This window comes from Cupressus sempervirens, unplaced genomic scaffold, assembly GCF_028749045.1.
Source record: "Cupressus sempervirens isolate cs-2001-9-10 unplaced genomic scaffold, ASM2874904v1 CseChr00c100005_01, whole genome shotgun sequence".
Classification (NCBI taxonomy): Eukaryota; Viridiplantae; Streptophyta; class Pinopsida; order Cupressales; family Cupressaceae; genus Cupressus; species Cupressus sempervirens.
The window spans coordinates 524,228-544,749 of NW_028322203.1; positions in this window are offsets into that span (position 1 = coordinate 524,228).

A 20,522-nucleotide genomic window follows, 5' to 3' on the forward strand; every position below is an offset into this window, starting at 1 on the left:
TACCACTAGAAAAATATCTTCTATCTTTTTAGCTACTTTTATATATGCACAAATCACTTGATTTAAAACCTCCATTAAACAATTTGATCTATCTTCACTCTAATGATATGTTACATGTCTCTAAAAAAATAGTTATGTATCCAAACATTGCAGAAAAAAATTATTATTATTTTTATCTTTAGATTAATTACAAAATGTTTAATCATTTTGTAGCAATTAAACTTCTAATATTAATATTACTTTATAATTAATTGTAATCTCACTATTTGGTAAAATAAATAAAATGAATTATTATTTTCATTGTCACCCACTATCCTACACCAAAAATTAAAGAGAAATAATGAGAAATGCTCACATGTAAGAAGCCCTTTTTAGGGTTACACAGGAATCAATATTTTATTGGTCATTAATTTCCACTTTATTTATATATTATATTAATATTATAAGAACTTATTTTATTTACAAGGTTGGAGTTTTAAAAGTTGGCTATGATCCAAAGAAAAATAGTCATTTATTTGGGAGTGAGAGAAGTATTGCATTTAAGTGTAGATAAATTATCATAGAGTAGTAAGTGAAGATATGTTTATTTGAATTTGGATAAAAGAATATATTTTAATATAAAGATAATTGTTATACTTTTTCTTTGGAATCTTTACGATAACATAAGTAATGTTTTAATTTTGTCCACAGGCTATCAACACATTGCATTTTTAAAAAAAAATTAATAAAAACATTTACAAATTAAAAATAGGGTACCAAGGGTTGTATCTTGCCTTTATGCTCTCCTATAATGGGTTTTTCCTTTAATTTATATATAGTTTCTTTTATTTTTCTTCTATTGTTTGACGGGATAGAAATCAGGCCTATTATAAGAGTTTCATATAAGTATCATTTTCAATTTGGGTTTTTGATAATCTCAATTGAAGAATTAATCAAAGAATAAGTAAGTAGGCTTGGTGCTTTGGATAAATGTCTCTAAAAAACTTTCAATAGTATTTGTGTTTTAAAGTTCTAATTAGTCCTTATTTATTTTCATTTACATTTTCTTTTCATAATATAAAAATTGTTATTCAAAAGGAAGATTTGATTATAGGAAAAGACCTAATGTAGATAGAAAGGTCAAGGTTGATAAAAGTAGAAGAAATTCTATATTATATATAAACATAAAATGATATCAACAATAACTTAATCAAATCTACATCTTTATATTACCTGTTAATAGACTTTGCAATGCAAGTGGCACACTACCAATTTTGCAACTTTTCTCTACTTGTTAATGGTGGTTAATGGCTGTTACTACATGAGAAAACTTGGCCCCTCTTGCCTATAAGGTTTGTCCAAATTATGGCTGGTCATGTCAAATAGAAAAGGCATAGATATTGGGGGTACCTTGCGTGGGGAGGAGTTGACATTTTCATCTTCATCGAATCTACCATAGGATCTGGCATTTATGTAGTCTTTTGAGCCCAAGGCCCCTAAGTCAGATATGAGCATGGTTGATCCTAAACTAAGATGGAAAGGCATGCTGGTGGGGAAAAAAAACTCTAGACCCACCCCTGAGGTTACCCCTACTATGCTGCATGTGGACTCTATCTTGAAGATTTCTTTGCTAGATGTGGTTCTAGAAAATATTTCCAAAAGCTTTTGCTAAGCCTCGTCAGAAGATTTTTGGGTTAGAGACCTACCATAGAGATGGTTAGGAAATATGCCTCTAATAGGTAGAAGCTCAGAGGATTGGTCACAATTGCTTCCGTGGTGAGGGAAATGTATCTATTTAGGTTCATAAATGAAGAGGATAGAAACTAGGTTTTGGTGAGTTCCTGCTAGAAGTTGGGGAAACACATGCTAGTTGTAGCTAAATGGAAGCCCAATTTCAACCCCAGTGTTGACCTATAGGGAATGGCCCCAGTTTGGATTCATCTCTCAGGTTTTCTCCTGGGATTCTAGGAGGATAAGGTCTTCCAATGGATCGAGGATTTAGGCAGTTCATTAAGGTGGACACTATTACAAAAAAAAGGTATTGGTTAGGATTTTCCAAACTTTATGTGAATGTAACCATTAATAACATGCTTCCTAGCTATATTGTTCTGAGATCAAAATGGAGAATGTGGAGGCAAGCTATCAATTACAAGAATATGGAGCTATATTGCCAACACTAGAGACAATATGGTCATGTGGTCTCTAGATGCAAAATAGAACTTAAGAAATGGAATGATAAAGAGTTGGAACCCATGAAACCTCTAGGTGCCATAGATGCGAATCCTGATGAATCCATGGTGATGTCCTAGGACCAACCCTATAGTTGGGAGAGCTAGGGGGATAGATGAATCAAGAAGGAGCTAAGACTTAGATTGGTAACACGCACCCAACTCATCTCTTGAAGGAGAAAAAAGTCCAAAAAGAGAGACATGAGGCAGGATTACTGTAGATCAAAAAGGCACATGGTTCAAGTGATCCCTTGGAGGCTATGGGGACTCACATGGAGGCTATTGTGAAAATGATGACCTAGAAGGTGGAGATGCCAAAGTATTTGACTGAAGAGGAAGAGGCTACTCTAGACCAACCCAAGGATGGCCAGGGGGCATAAGTGCAGTAATAGGAAAAGATGAGATGAATGGCTCACTAACATAGGACACTCTTACAATTAATACTCCATGTATTGAGCTTCAAATGAAAGAGCTGAACTCATCATCCTCAACTCTAGGAACCCTTTTTGGGATAGAGGGGGTTGGAAGGAACCCAAATGAAAGGCACAAGGCCATATAAGGCATATGTGGGCTCAGAAACAAGGATTGGTAGTCCCCCAATTATGAGGGTTGTAAGGACAAAGGCTACCTCTCAAGACATAGCTAATGGGTCATAGAGGACCTTGGAAGATACCCAAAGAGGTAAAGAATGAATTTAATCTCTTGGAATAATAGAGGTTTTAATAGCCCCAAGAAACAATTTGTCTTTAAATATAGGATCAAATATCATCACCTGGATATAGTTCTCATTCAATAAGTCAAGATGAGTAAATAGAACTTCAATAAAATGACCAATTACTTGTGGCTAGGGGAAAAATGTTCCTATAGTGAAGCAATAGGGGCTTCCAGGGGGATTTTCACTATGTGGAACCCCAATAAATTTGAAGGAGTGGAGCTACTTTGTCACCCCCATTTTGTGGTTGTTGCCCTCAATGAGGAAAATCACAATTGGATGTTCTTGAACATCTATGCTCTGAACACTAGAGACAGATGACTTCAACTTTGGGATGAAGCTTCTAACTGTACGAAGAACTGGAAGGATACCCATTTCATGTGTGTGGGATATTTTAACACCCCCTTATACCCTTTAGAGAAAAGGGTGGCCTAGATTATATGTCAAAGAGCATGGAAGATCTAGAGGTATTCTTGAGTGGAAACGACCTCATGAATATTGACATATAGGGAGTCCAATATACTTGGTCTAATTAGAAGATGGGAAGTAATAGTATTCAAGTAAGGCTTGATAGAGTGCTAATATTAGTGGGATGGGACATTCTTCCTTACACCTTCCTCTAGGGATTCCTTAGTTCAAATACCAAATCAACTACTGGTGGAACACTAGAATACAAGGATTGACTATGTATCACATAGCAAGAAAGCTATGAATTATAAGAAGAGAAATTGGCAAGTGGAGTAAAAATTATTTTGGAGATATCTTTAAAAAGAAGAAGGAAATTGATTGCAAGATGGAAGAGTTACAAGGGAGGATGGCAGAAGGTGATCTTTCAATGGCTACCCACAAAGAAGGACATCGATGGAGAAGAATATGGAACATTATGGTTGGAAGGGAAGAAGATTTCTAGAAGCAAAGGTCTAGAGTCCAATTACTTTTGGAATGAGATAGGAACATGACATTTTTCCACAAGTCGACTTCCAAGCATAAAAAGGGAAATACTATCTAGAAACTATTCAACAATGAAAACAATTAACTTTAGGAGGAAGAGGATCTAAATAAATGGATGATAAGCTACTTTTCATAGATTCACAACCCTCCAAGTGTGTAATGCGTACCCCTAGTTTGCATTTATTTTATCATTGCCAAAATCTTTTAGGCTAGTTTTATGCTTGATGTTTAGTAGCATTACTTTCAAATTATTAGATATTGTTTCAGATTTAGTTGATTATATGATGAGATTACATGATACTCTATACTTCATGTATGCATGATGACTATTATAGTGTATTCAGTTATTAATGATGATTAGTTAGATGGTCTATTATCCTATGTGTTTTCTTATGGATACTTACCCCATACTATATGTGTATGATGTGTGTGTTTGTTTTCTTTATGTATGGCATTTCTGTTGTTGTTAAGGAAGGGAGTCATAGTCACCTGCTATTCAGGATCTACATGATGTACTACTTCCCACCATTGCTTGTTTAGCTTAGAATATTGTGTTTGTACATGTGTGGATTTTATGTAGGTTGCAGGTACCGGGTATCCACTTCCTTGAATTGTTAGGATGAGCATACTCTACCACATTATCTTAATGGTAAGAGAGGGGAGATATATTCTTAAGTCCAAATCCAAAACCATTAAGCCATTTGTCCTAGATAATTAGGACAAGTATTCGAGTTGAGTGCCCTCTGAATGCATCGAATGATATTAATTCATGATTGTAACCCTTTAGATTGATTTTGAATGTGATTTTCTATGATGGGTTTTTGTATTTTGTTTTATGAGCCTTTGGTGAATTTTCTATTAATTAAGTCTAATTAAAAGATTAAATTAATGATTTAATTTAATGAAAAATTATTATGATATTTTAATATTTAATTAATTTGGAAATTATTTAAATAAAAAGAATTAAATTTGAAGATAAAAGTTATAAGATAAATTTAGAACATGATAATATTTATTTAATTTAATAATAATATAATTAGAGTTCATTTTTAAATAAATGCTAAATATTATTATTATTTATGTTAATAAATATTTTATCAATTAAGTTTTGAAAATAAATTTAAAAGTAAAAATATATTAATTTATTAAAAGTTTTAAGTTCGCATGATGTATGCATGATATTAAAATATAAGAAATTAATAAAACAAGTGAATTTAATAAAGATATTTTAATTGCATAAAGTGCACATGAGATTAAGATTCAATAGACTAATTAAAGGAAAAGTCAAGTGAAAATTAAATAAATTAATTTAATGATTCAATTAATGTGCATAGAAAAGATAAATAAATGATTAAGAAAAGTTAATAGGAGTTGAAGTTTGGTGAGCATGGAGTTCTCCTAGGTGAACATACAATTAGTGCCACAATTAAGGGAAGAACTCTTTATCATAATTGGAGGTTTCATTTTTGGGGGATGCGAATTTTGAGAGCAAATTTTGGAGAAGGAATTTTTGGAAAGGAAAAGGTTCCAAGAGGAGGAATTTCTCTACAATTTTATTTGGTGTGGCGATTAGCATCAATGTCCAGGTAGATGGTTGTGATTTTTGCATATTTTAAATACACTCCTTTCTTTCGGTCTTCATCATGTCTGTTAAATGACTATTTGGATAATTCTTGTGATGAATGTTTTATATTGTGAAATTTTTGTATGCATGTTGATTCTTTATGTGTGCGAAAGATCAAGGAAAAAACTCAATTAGAAACCCTCATTCTATAGATGAAAGAAAATAGAATTTATTTTGGAAAGGGTTTGAATTTAAAAATGAAAATTCTAGATTGGAAATTCAAATGATTGTCTATATTTACTCTATCAAGTTAAAATGACAATTGTTCATAAAAAAAATAATTAAAAATTTTATGTGAGGGGGGTATTTTTTTCTATTAGAAATAAGAGATACGAAAAGGAGGAGAACCTAAAAGGTCACCACGAGAGAAAACAAGGAGGCCAAGCCTCACCACAAAGAATCAGAAACCACTGTACATTAAGTTAGAAGAATAAGAAAAGAGTAGAGGAACAATCTAGCCAATAATATCATAGGGCATATCCACACATGGTATCCACCCTAAGTGGCCCTCCATCCAAACAATTCTTTTGTGCTCTTGAATGTGCATCATCATGAATAATTCCTCTTTTTTGGCATGCCCTTTCTCTTTTATCTCCTTGGTCAGCCTATTACAAGCATGTGTGAAAACATGCAAGTCATCCAAAGTTCTACGCCATTGGTACCCATCATGTAGGAACCTTCTCAATTTCTCTTGCTCAATCAACATGGTAGTATGCACCTGCAAGTAGATTTTAAAATAAGTGAGTTTTACAAAAAACTCAGTAAGACCCCTTTGCTTACCTTGGTACCTTTCCTCGTTCCTGCATTTCCAAATCTGCCAATGAATGTTAGACGACAAAATATTCCAAAATAAATTGGTATTTTTAGGAAGAGCATCAATATGCCTAGAAATAATATCAAGAATAGTAACATCAATAGGATAGACAATGCCAAACATATTCCATAATTCTTTAGCAAAAATACAGTCAAGAAGGATACATCTACCAGTTTCAGGAACCCTACAAAAATTACAAGTATCAGAATTAGAAAAATCTCTCTTAATAGGCAGCTTGTCCAACAAGACTAACCATCTAAAGCATCTAATTTTAGGTTCAATAGAATTCTTCCATAAAATTTCAAAATACTTTTTCCAATCATCAGCATCAAAAGAAGAGTACCAAATGGTATTAATATGATCAATAATATCAGTGTTACAAGCAAGAATTTTATAAATGTTCTTAGCCTTAAGAAGGTTAGTGACAACACCAATTTGGCCATTTACACTTTAAATACCTGTGAGAATCAACATTGCAAATAACAAGAAGACCAATAGCAGCTTGCACAATCATGTTATAAGTTCTTCTATGAGAGTCTGGGATACCATATTTTTTCTTAAGCTTATTCCAAGGTAGAATATGATTTTTCTCATAAAGGTCCATGAATTTCTTAATACCTTTCTTCGCCCAAAGTATGGTAGAACACCCTTGGGTAAGGGCCAAAGGTTTACCATTTAGGTGAAGATTCCACCAAATGGACCTTTCACCATGGAGTTGATGGCTAGAGTGAAACTCTTTGTGAGTGATGAATTTCCTAACATGATCCCAAGCCTTCCAAATAGACCTAAAAACCATGGAGCCTTGGACCATAACAGGAAAGTTGCCAAGTAGGAGATCATAGAAGGGGAGGTTAGTCCAAGATTTAGCTTTTGTAGGAACACCCCTCCCAATGTTGTTTCTAACCAGCACTTTCCAAGGAGAATCATCCTCCATGGACTGAAAAATCCACTTGGTAGACAGGGCTATGCCCTGAGTTCTTAAATCTTTCAGCCCAAGCCCCCCAAGGGTTTTTTCAATGTTGCACCAAGCCCACTTAACATAATGAATTTTACTATTTCCGTTGCCATCAAACCAAAGAAAGTTTTGGATGGACTTCTGAATTTCAGCAATCTGATAGTTATTAAATAACCAAGCAAAAGAGTAATAAATGGTGTAAGAGGAAAACATTTTCTGGCAAACCTGAATTCTACCTACTAGAGAAAGGGCCCTATTATGCCATTTGCCAAGCTTCTTATCAATCTTCACTTCAACCAAAGACCACATGTCTTTGTGGGTAGGCTCCACCGAAAGGGGATCCCAAGATATTTGGTGATCTTATTAGGACCACCCCATTGAAAGTTGAATTGGGAAAGCCAATCCGGGGGTTGCTCCTCCCACCCTAAGCAGATAGATTTAGCTTGGGAGATCTTAGCCCCAGATATAGCACATAAGAGACTAAGTTTATCTAGCAAAGCATTAAATTTACTTTCTAATAGCTCAAAGAAAAGCGTGGTATCATCCACAAATTGACAATTGATGAGCTCTTCATTATTAGGCAGGTAAATACCTCTGACCTTAGGAGAAATGGAATTATCTTTGAGGATATAGAAGAGAGCCTCTAAGGCAATCACAAAAAGAGAAGGTGCTAGAGGGCACCCCTGTCTAATGGATCTACCAAGAGAAAAAGGAGCAAAGAGAACACCATTGACTTCAACCTAAGCAGAGGCATCATTAAGAAGCATCTGCAAAATTTTACAAAAGAAGGGAGGGAATCCGAAGGCATCTAACATCATAAGAAGAAATCGTCACTCAACCCTATCATATGCCTTCTCAAAGTCAAGAAGAAGCATGGCAGAGCTTTGATGCAAGCATTTAGACCAATCCATGGCTTCCCAGCTACTTATGAGATTCTCCAGAATGTACCTACCCTTGATGAAACTAGTTTGGGTGGAATTAATAAACTTAGTAAGAATATTGACCAACCTAAGAGCCATGATTTTAGCCAAAATCTTATAAGAAACATTAAGAAGGGTAATCGGTCTCTAATTCTTAATGAAGGTCTTATCACCATCTTTAGGGAGGAACTTAATAATACCTTTATTGACATCCTGACCCAAGGAACCCTTAGTCAAAGCTTCAAAATAAAGGTCCTTGAGATCCTTACATATCCAACTAATATCGAATTTATAGAACTCAACTAGGAAACCATCAAGGCCTGGGGCTTTATCATTATTGAGGGCCTTGATAGCTCCCTCAATCTACTCAATAGAGATATCTTTAGCAAGGATAGCAATATCTTCTGAGTCCAACTTTTTAGGAATGAGAACTTTGCATTTATCTCTTATAGACTCAGCCTTAGAGGAGTCTTTAGAGGTAGAAAGGCCCTCATAATAGTTGGCAAAAGCCCAAATAATAACCTTAGGATCAGTAATATCATGATTATCAATTGAAAGTCTATCAACAGACTCTTTAATATTCTTACGTTTAAGAAGGTTAAAGAAAAACTTAGAACCCCTGCCCCCATATTGAAGCCAGTGGGCTCTAGATCTGATCTTGGCTCCCTAAATCCTAACCTGCTAGTGCTTCCTAAGAGCATCCTTAGTAGCTATAACCTAGGCGAGAAGATCCATATTAGAGGGATTATTTTGGATGTTGTTCTCAGCAATTTGTAGATCATAAGATAATTTTTTTTCAACAAACCTGTAGTCCTTAGCCTTTTTCTGACCAATGGTTTGTAGAAAAACACTCTAGGTAGACAAGTTAGTGTTCCATCTATCCAGATGGGACATGTGTTGAAGATTAAGTTTATTAAGACCTCTAATAATTTGCACAGCAGAAAGAACATCCTCATCCAAGAGGAGGCTCATGTTTAAAATGAACTTATTGCTGGTAGACTTGTGTTGAAGGGGGCTACTATTAAAATTGACTTTAGTCAAAATAGGGTGATGAATAGAAAGAGTAGTAGCAATGACGTGGATAATATTCCCAGAACTGTCAAGGGGGAAAGAGAAAGAAAACCTATTGGCATAGAAATGGTCAAGCCTGGAGTAAATCCTGGCATTGCCCTGCTGAAAATTACACCAAGTGTGCCATAACCCAAGATTAGAACTCCTGTTCCCAGCAATAGGATCAAAAAGATTCTTAGAATTTATAAGTTTATACGAAAAAAAATTCTCATTATCTTTCCAATGAAAAGGAGACCCACCAACTTGTCATCCTAGGATTCAACCATGTTGAAATCACCAACAAAAAGCCAAGGCATATCAGGGAGGCCTAAAAGCCAATTCCAGAGCTCAATTCTTTCCTTAGGGTAATTTGAAGTATAAATAGCACAAACTCCAAAGGGTTTATTATCATGCTACAGAGTCACTCATATAACTCTCTAACAAGGAGAACATCCCTGATTGGTGATACAGTTACCCCACTTGCAGTTAATAAGAAAAGAAACAACACCTCTACCTCTCTCATGGTTAGAATAAAACTTGATAGCATCCCTCCATATAAATTTGAGATTGGAATCCAAAGTGAATCCCACAGCCTTGACTTCTTGCATCATAAAAAAATCAATAGAATGCAGAGAATCTAACAACCGCTTGATAATATACTTTCTATCAGGGGACTCTAAACCCCTCACATTCCAAGATAAATAATTCACTGAGAAACAGAGTGAGGGGTGGAACACGCAATTCCCTCTTGATCAGTTAGAGCCGAGAATTTATTTGAGCACTCCCTTGTTTTAGGCACAAATGGTTTGTTCTTTGAACTAGGGGGCCTACCTCTACGTCTGGTAGTAGAAGGGACCATATTTACATCATCATCAAACTCTGCTATAGACTCTATATCCATGGAAGGCACAATAAGAGTGTCAGTGGGCATAGGGTCAGCCAAGATGATGTCAAAATTATAATCATCCCCAATCTCTTGGAAGACTTTTGGAGGGATTGTCTTAGATGAATCCCCTATGAGGGGTTTTTCCATCAAACCATCATGCTGCTTTATGTAGTTGGTACTGGTATTGGTCATGGTCAAAATAGGAGTAGATAACAAGCTAGATTGTTGAGGAGAACTGATAGTAGGGTGGGAAGATTTTTGCATAGAGTTGCTATTCCCTTTTTTTTCCTTTTTCTTGTCTTAGACGATAGTGAAGCCATCATCCGAATTGAAAGTAATGGCTAAGTCACTAATAGGGGGTGCTTGAAGACCTTCATTAGAAGGAGCTTGGGAAGAAAATGAAGCAGGAGTCATTTCCCCAATAGTTTTCCCAAGATGAGTGATAATAGCAGAGTGAGGGTTAGACAAAATTTTAATTGAGTCATTAGGTGTGTTGCCAGGAGGAGACAGTGGTGAAGAAGAAGGAGGGGGGTGCGACTGAAGACATTCTCCTAAGGCAAGTTACAGGTGACTGAGGGAATAACCACATTATTAGTAGAGGGGTTGGGTTTTTTCTTGATGATAGGACAATCCTTACGGAGGTGCCCTTCTCTTCGATAGAGAAAACATGCGTTCAAAACCCCCAGAATATCTACAGGGAAAATATAAGTTTCATTAAGGATATTAATGGAAATATCGGCAAGGATATCCTTACCAGGCAAGAAAGAGATAAGAATCCGAGCATCCATATGCAGGACAAGTCTCATAGTTTCATCCATCTGGAAAACTTTACCAATAGGTTCAAGCAATTGTCGAAAAAAAATGCCACAAAAATAGGGGAATGTGAAAGTTCTAGTATCCACCTTGGTGCTAAAAGTGCGAGAACCTCCTCATGGATGGCCTTAGGTGACCAAGCAAGAGCCCTAAAAGAAGTGGAACCCACATTCCAGAATTGTTTTTCAAGCACCTCTTTTTGAGCATCATGATTCACAAAGAAAATCACATACAAGCCCTTCTGTAATTGCCTACAGAATGAAATGTGTAACCCTAGTTTTTTATTCCAATATTGATGAAACCAGTCATCCATAAACTTTCTTGGTGGACATTTTTCAAGTTCAATAGCTGAAAAAAATATAGCAGTATTTCTCAATCTATTCTTTTCCTTAACAATTTCTTCTAACATTTCTGGATTCAGAACAAAAGCAAAGGGTGACAAGGAAACCGAAGGGATCTTACCAGTTTCAGACGCTTCATTGTTGATAGTGCCTAAAAATTCAAACTTGGCCTTATCGTTAATGGCAGAGAAATGAGCCACAACCTCAGAAAAATATTTAGGACGAACGTTGCCATTCGGAGAGGAGGAGCCATTAATTGGCAACGAGTTTACCTTACTTGCAACATGCTCAGCGTCCCTTACCTCAGCCATAAAACTTCCATACATGGAGGAGGTTTGCTATCCTCCACCTTATCCACTCGTGATTTCAAAGGTCGCCACCTTAGCTAGACCTGGTGCCAGAGAAATGTGTAAAAGGAAAATTTGCTATTTCGCTATCAAAAATTTGGCTCTACTTATTTTGGGCGAGTATCTCTAGAGACCTTGACAAAGCTAGAGGTCGCCACCTTGACAAAGCCCTAGGCACAGACCCACACTAAAAAATAATACAGATCGAAGGGAGCAGATTTGATAAAAAAAGTTCCAAAATCGCAATGGCTGATCAAATTCGCAATGTCAGATTTGCAAGGCAAATTTTCCAACACTCGATTAAAAAATCGTAATCGCAGATACCTAAGCGATCAAATTCACATCCGCTCCATTAATATCGAGGGGGGTATTTGGTTGTACTAAATTTTATATAAAAAATATATTTATATTAATTAAAAATAATAATAAATAAATTTTAAAAAATTAATTAAATTTATATGGGGGTGGGATCACCACACCCCCACCTCCCATTCCTTTTATGAAGTTGCAGCTGCTATAGCAGACCGCAGGACTGCCAATGGCAGACCGCGACTATGTAAGTAGTTCGCGGCTGCCTTTGGCAACCCATAGCCTACTAAAGGTAAGGGTAATTTTTTTAATTAATTTTTTTTGTTATGTTTTTTTTTTTAAGAATTAAATTTATAATAGATTATAATATATGTTTATTTTATATTTATCAAAATACAATGTAGTAAGTATGTTTGTTAATATTAAATATTATCAATATTAATAAATATTATTAGTATTTTATTAAGAAATATTTTATTAATAATTAATATAAGTTAATTTATTAATAAATAAATAATTGTTATCTTATGGTAATTTAATGATCATTGTTATTTTTATAAATAATATTTAAATTGAAGTTTTATTTATTAAATTTAATTTGGAAAGTAAAAATTGAAGATTGTAATTTGGAAATGGTTGAATTTAGTAAATTGGGTTTTATTTGGCAGGTCATTTTGAAATGGAATATGTTTTCTATGCTTAGGGAAAATATATCGTTTGAGGAACTGAAAATTTTATAACCAATAATATTGGGGAAATGAAAATTGAAAACCCAAATTGAGATTAAAATAAAGATAAAAATTATGAATTGATATACTTGACAACGAAACTAGAAACTTGAAAAGAAACCTATAAGTGAAATGGAACTGGTGTGTATTTTTAAACCTAATATATATTGTGAAAGTAACTTTTGTATGCACTTTTTTTTATGACATGTGATTTTACTGTTGGGTTTGGGTTGTTTTAGCATTGATCAGTCTTAAAATGTTGCCAGAGGCTCAAGGGTTATGTGTTTGTGATGTCATGATGATGTTTTTATCTTGATCTTTTTAACCCAACAATGGTAATGTAATGATATGCTCTACAATATGTTTGTATTTACTATTTGTTATTGCTTTCCAGTGATCTTGTGTTACATTGAGGTGAATGTATGACTTACTTGACTTAACCATTTATGAGTCCTCAATTAGTTAGATTTGAATTACTTTCTAGTCACTTTGATAGGACTAAGGTGTTTTGAATGATTTGTTCTTAACAATGTCATGTTATGACATAATTGACTTGACCATTTTGGAGTCTAGGATCAGTATTATTTTGGGATGCTTTCCAGTTGCTCATAGAGAACTGATGTGTTATTATGATTATCTTTTGATGCTTTCCAGTTGCTTGTATAAGGATGAGGTGAACTTATGTGATTCTTGATTTATACTTTTACGAGCCTAGGGTAGGTTATCTACATGTAGTTTTGGGAAGTGGTTTGCAATGGGGACCGGTGCCCTAAGTGGTTCCCAAGGTAACTCATTGTAAGTTGTTTAATAATTTAAAATATTACACTAAATGAGAGTAAAATGAACCTAATAAGAGTCTTTTTATGTTCTTTCCCATGCTTTGAGTACTAGTACAGACTAGGATGGGAGTAGAGAGAATGCTTAGTTGTGACTTTGCATCCATAGTATGCCTTGTCAGTATGAGAGGATATTAGTGGCCACATAAGGATCACTAGGGAGCCAGGGTCTTGAGAGACTACCAGGGTAACTCTAGTGTGATTTGTGCGATGACACTTGCCCACTTACATAATAGGTTTCCTATGTGTCTTGTGTGCCTTTGGGAATTAGATGTCAATCTATCGTAGAACCTTTGAGTTAGAATACTTTTAGGATTTCTTAGACTTAGAAAGTACTTTTGATGTTTGGATTGATGATTAGTTTGGGACTTGAGACTATCTCCTTGGCGCGGTGGGAGTTGGCCATTTAGGTTCCACATAGTTGGGTGGTAGTGCTTTTTCACTCTTACCATTGAGATTTGTCCATAGTCACCATGGCTAGAGCTTCCTTGTTTGCATTTACTTTCATTCTTTCTATGTACCATTATGATGGATGGTTGTATTTCATGATGGATGTTATATGTTTTATGATGGATGGATGTAGCATGTATGGTGGATGGTTTCATTTATTTTTATTGTACTTTGTATCATGGATCTGAGGAGGATGATGTATTTCTATTTATACATATGTATATTATTTCAGCCTTTCATACCCTATGACATGTACAGTGGATGATTGAGCATTCTGAATTTTATTTTCCAAGTGGCATTTGAAACTAATGTATATTATTTAAATGGACATTGGACTTTATAATTATTCTTTCATATGGATGTGGTATTTTATGGACTTAGTATTAATTAAATTTAAATGTGATTCAACGTCATGGGATCCTTAAGGAATGTGACCTGTTATGTATGCTTTTAGTTTATTGTATGTTATTTCTTCCACTACTATATGTTTGATGTGTACTTTATTCTTCTTGTTCAAAATTTTTTTTTTTTGGAAAACTTAGTAAAACTTTAGGTTATTTCTTTTGGATCCTTTGGTGGCGTGTTACAAAGTGTTCAAGTTAATCCCCACGCCAAGCTTAACTTCCTGGAAGTTATGCACTTGATCATTGACAATGGCATGAACCAGGAATTTTTTAGGAAGGTGACAAAGGAGGAACTTAATAGTGTGGTTTTTTTCATGGGTGCCTTCAAAGCCCCTGGACTAGATGTTTTCCCCTGGTATTCTTCCAAGAATTCTACGAAGTTATCAAGTATGATCTTGTCCATGTGCGGTGTGGAATTTCATCAAGATAGGTAGGATTCTTAGAGAACTTAATGAGAATTTCTAATTTTGATCCCTAAAGTTAATGACCCTTCCAAATTAGAAGAATTCAGACTGATAAGCCTTTGTAATACTATCTACAAGATTTTCTCGAAAGTGATGGTCAATACAATGAAACCCATCTTGAACAAAATTATTATTCCAACTTAGAATAAATTTTTTCTTGGGAGACTAATCCTAGATGCTATCATAAATTTACATGAGGTATTGCATTAAATGTAAATGTGTGGTAACCCTACTATGGCATCAAAACTTGACATCTCTAAGGCTTATGAAAAGGTAAGAAGAGATTTTCTTATGAAGATTCTTAAGAGACTTGGGTTTGGGGAACATTTCATTACCATGACTGGTGTGATGACTAATAGTGTCAAATTTTTAGTGCTATTCAATGGCTCACAAGAACCTTTCTTCCTAGTGAAGAGAGGGATTAGACAAGGTGACCCACTATAGCCTTATCTCTTCATAATGGTTGCTGAGATTCTTGGTAGGAATCTTCTAGATTTGATGGTGTGATGAAAAATCAAGGGGATTAATCCTACTACAACTCTACCCCTTGAGGTTCTCCAACAATTTTTTGATGATACCTTTCTCTATGGAATATCCTCCACAAGAGAGGTGAAGATGTAGAAAAAGACTTTGAATGGATATGCTAAAGTGTTAGGACAACATATAAATTATCAAAAAAGTAAATTATATTTCTGCAATACAAAGATGGCCATTCAACAAAGAATTACTAGGGAATGGAATGTCAAGTTTCCCCCTCCCTAAAACTTATCTAGTTTTTCCCCTCACTATCAAGGAAGTCATGATCCCCTAATTATGGAATATAATGGCTGAGAGGATGCAAAGGAAGCTGGTAGGTTGAAAGGGAAAAGACAAGTAAGCAATGATGGCAAGCTTCAATTACTCTCAGCTTCATTCAAGGTATCCTAGTTTACTTCTAATCTTTATTTAAGATATCTAATAAATTCAGTGATATTATTGAGAAGATGCAATGTATTTTATTGTGGATGAGAATGAAGGAAAAGAAGAAGTTAAGCCTGGTTAGCTAGGACAAATTTTGTAAGCTGAAATACCAAGGAGGTCTAAACTTGAGAAGAATTGGATATCTCAATAAAGCCTTTATGATGAAGGCTAGATGGATGTTGGCACAAGTCTATCCCTTGGTGTCATATTATGAGAGCTAAGTATTTGAATTCTTGACCTTTCTCCCAGACTCTTTCTGGTGAAGATCTACCAACTGGTTCAAAGATATGGAATAATCCTGTAAAGACAAGGAAACAATTGAAAGGGGGTATGTGATGGAAATTAGGAGATGGTAAAAAAAATAGATTATGGAAGGATAGATGGATGGGGGAAGGTCCATTATAAGAAACTAAATTCAACATGTTAAAAGGGGGAGATCACAATAGGGGAAATGGTGAAACATTACATACAAAATAATCAATGGAAGATGTTCAACTCAAATAACTTAGATGGTATGAATAGAGCCTTAGTCAAAGAGCTTAACATTTAGTTGAAGGGAACCCATATCCCTTCCTTCCCAGAGGAGGATAGAATAATATGGGATAAAAACTCAAATGGAGAATTTAGTGTGAAGTCTTCTTACACTTCCCTAGTTGGTGATAGCGGAAATCTAGAGTGGAATTTTTTTTGGCACCCTCACTTTCTACCCAAAATCAATTTATTCTAGTGGTCAATCATGCACAATAGTGTTCTCACCATTGATAACCTCAAGATGCAAAACTTGTAGATGTGTAATAGCTGTGTGCTATGCTATAAGGAGGAAGGGTCCAATACACCTCTTCATTCACTTTCCTTACTTTGCCCAATTTTGGCAAAGTATTTTTGTGTAGATTGGATTATTATGGGTCTTCCACCATTCAATCTCCAAATTTATTGTTGGTTGGCAGTGCCATCTCCACCATCCCTAATAAAAATGGTTTGGAAAGTTATCCCCCATGTGTATATTGGAGCTTATAGAAAGAACAAAATAACTGCATATTTAGAGATATAGGTACCTTCTAGGGATGGTTATTCATAAATGTATGGGAGGAATAAGTGAGGGGACCTTGATATGGAAGTGGAAATCTCCTCTAGCTGGGTAAAAGCACAAACTTGTGTCATCCTTTTGTAAAGGAAAAGGCTAACAAAAGTATAACTATTCACCTTCAATGATATACAATTGATATTGTTATTTTGAATTTTTAAATAAAGTAAACTAATGAAATGTGTAGAAATGGATGAAGTTTAGGATTATAATTTTTAATAATTATTTGGAATAAGAATTGATATATATATATATATATATATATTATAGATGATTTTTTAGGTCCTAAAAAATGCTGAAAATTAGGGGTGTAGTTCCCACTAGAAAACTATATGGAAATAAATTTATTTCCCTTTGATCTCAGAAAATGTTATAGATAATATATATAACTCGAACAATCAAAGATAAAAATTGGATTTAGACCTATATTTTCTCTTTTATAAGGATTGAAATCTCAACTCACCTAAAATCGATAGTTTTCATCCCCCACCACATTTTTCAAAACGAGTCTAGTCTAATGTAGTGCCTGCCCTCATTCACATCTTTCTAGACATTATTGTTGTTATTATCAGACTATGTTAGACTAGCTTTATGTTGATGGATTAGTGGCATTGTTTTGAGACTATCAGACATTATGTTATGGATTCAGTTGATATATGATGAGATCATTTAGACTTTACATTTCATGTATCCATGATGATCATTATATTGCTTTCAGTTATTGATGATGATTAGTTAGATGGTTTATTATCTCATGTGTTTTATAATGGATACTTACCCCATACTTGCATGTGTATGGTGTGTATGTTTTCTTTTATTGTATGGCATTTCTGATGTGGTTAAGGAAGGGATTTGTAGTCACCTACTAGTCAGGATCTACATGATGCACCACTTCCTGCCATTGCTTGTTTAGCTTAGCATTATATATATTGTATGTACATGCATGGTTTTTATGTAGGTTGCAGGTACTGGGTATTGACTTCCCTAAATTGCCAAGATGAGCATACCCTATTATACTATCTCAATTATAAGAGAAGAGAGATAAATTCTCAAGTCCAAATCCCAAACCCTTAAACCAATTGTCCTAGTGAGGTAGGACAAGTATCTAGATATTTTACCCACCGAATGTCTCGGATGACACAATTCATGATTTTTAACCCTTTAGACTAATTTTGTGTGAATTGCTCTATGATGGGTTTTCATATTTTATCTTGGAGGTCTATGGTGAATTTTCTATTAATTAAGTCTTAATAAATAGATTTAATTAATAAATTAATTATTTGGAGAAAATTAATATAAAATATCATGATATTTGATATTTTGATTATAATTAATTAAATGAGGATTAATTGAGGATTAAAAATTAAAAATTAAAATTAATAATAATTATAAAATAATAATAAAGTAATAAATAAATAATAATAATAAAAGTTATAAAAATTAAAATGAAAGTTATAAAAATTTAAATAGAAATTATATAAAAAGTAAATTAGAGTTATAAGCTTGTCTAAGAGTTAACACACCTTTCTATTTCTCTTATGTCAACAACACGGGAGTTAGTGCATCAATTAAGCACATGGTGTCTACAACCTTATGATTCATCTAGAAGGTTGGAAAAGACACATGCTTAGTTGGTGACACCTTCTAGCTGTTTCTAGAGACATTTTAGGTGTTTCCTAAGAGCTCTTTATAATCAGGCATTCCTAGAAGCTTAGAGATAGCGTTTGGAGAGCATTTGGAGTATTGGAGGACTCAGGAACTCTGAAGAAGGAAGGAGCTTGCTCTACGGGTTTTCTGAGGAAGAGCGAATTAGCATCAGAATCCAGATAGATTCTTATGATTTTATTTATGCTATTTCTGCATCTTGCACTTCCTGTCTACTTCGTGTCTTCCATATGTCTTCTGAGAATTTTTCCTATTTAAATTGTAGGCATTCTCAATATAGATAGTTAAAGTTGATTATATGCATAGATCTGAAAAGAACACGGGGCTAGGGTTTAAATTGTAGCCAAATCCATTAGAAAACTAATGGGTAAATTTAGAGATCAAATAGCTTATAGGAAATTCTGAAAATTTAGAATTTTTAAATAAACTATGTATATACATGTTTATATTTTTGAATTTGCATACACATGTACATATATATATATATACACACACACATACACACACACACACACACACACACACACACACACACACACACACACACACACACACACACACACACACACACACACACACATGTTTATATGCTATGATATTTGATATATACACACAGAGTTCATCAAATATCATAGCATATGAACATGTATACATATATATATATCTATATATATATATATATATATACATACATATGTATATATACATATAAATTTATTTAATTAAAAATTGAATGATATCATACCATTGATTGAATACGTTTTAAAAAAATGTTATTCAGGAAAAACTTTGTTAAAAATTGAAATTGTATATATTAAACAGCGAATGAAATCACTTATGCGATTTAAAAAAAAAGAAATATGTAATAGTGGGGGGGGGACGAGACCCGCGCCCCCGTACCCACTGCGGTCATAGTGTACCTGTTATCGCAGGTACTGCGACGACAGGGGTACACAGTACCCACTGACGTTGTAGGGTCCTGCATACCACTGATGATACACATTTATATATGTATTTGTATAACAGTCGTTTCATGTTATGTATGAAATCAAATTTTCATTATTATTAAAATGTTATATTGTATCAATCAAAATTTTTGTAATTCGATTTTATAAAATGCAACAATAATGATTATTTATATATTTATATATGTATGTATATATATATAATTATATATAAATATAAATATATATTTATATATGTAATATGTAAATATGTTATTAATAAATTTGAATTATTATATAATTGATAAATGATTCATATCAAAGGTTCATTTTTATAATGGTGAACTCTTTTATAATATTCAACTACTAAGATTTAATTAATTGTTTTAAATTATTAAATAAACTATATGAAATCTAATTGGTAGTTTGGTGGGGGACGTTTTCAAACAAACAATATAATTGGAAGATGGATTTTAGACCTATTAAGGGAAACTTTTATCCATTCAAAACAATACATGTGTTAGGAAAAATGTACAAAATCTTCCTCCATTCATTCTCCAAACTTGGAAATGTAAACTGAGACCTCTACATTTAAATTTAAGTATGTAAATTTAGCAAAATCAAAACATGTGTTTGCATTGTGTATTCTTATGCTACTGTTTTGGGTTGTGGGTTGACTAGTGTTGACTAGTTATAGGACATCTACCAAAGGCTTGGGAGTTATGTGATTGTGATGTCATGATGATGTTTTAATCTCGATCTTTATAAACCCAACCATGGTTATGTGATGGAATGCTCTATGTAATGTTTGTAAATTACTGATTGTTATAGTTGAGATTCCTATGTATGAGACACTTGACTTAATCATATTTTTGGTTCATCGATCAGTTATCCTTGGTTATTTTCTAGTCACCATGATGGGACTGAGATGTTATTTTATGATGTCATGTTGTGACATGCTTGACTCAACCATTATGGAGTCTTCAATCAGTATGATTGAGATATATTTTGGTTATTAAGAACCAATGGATACTTTTGATTATCAGTGATACTTCAGT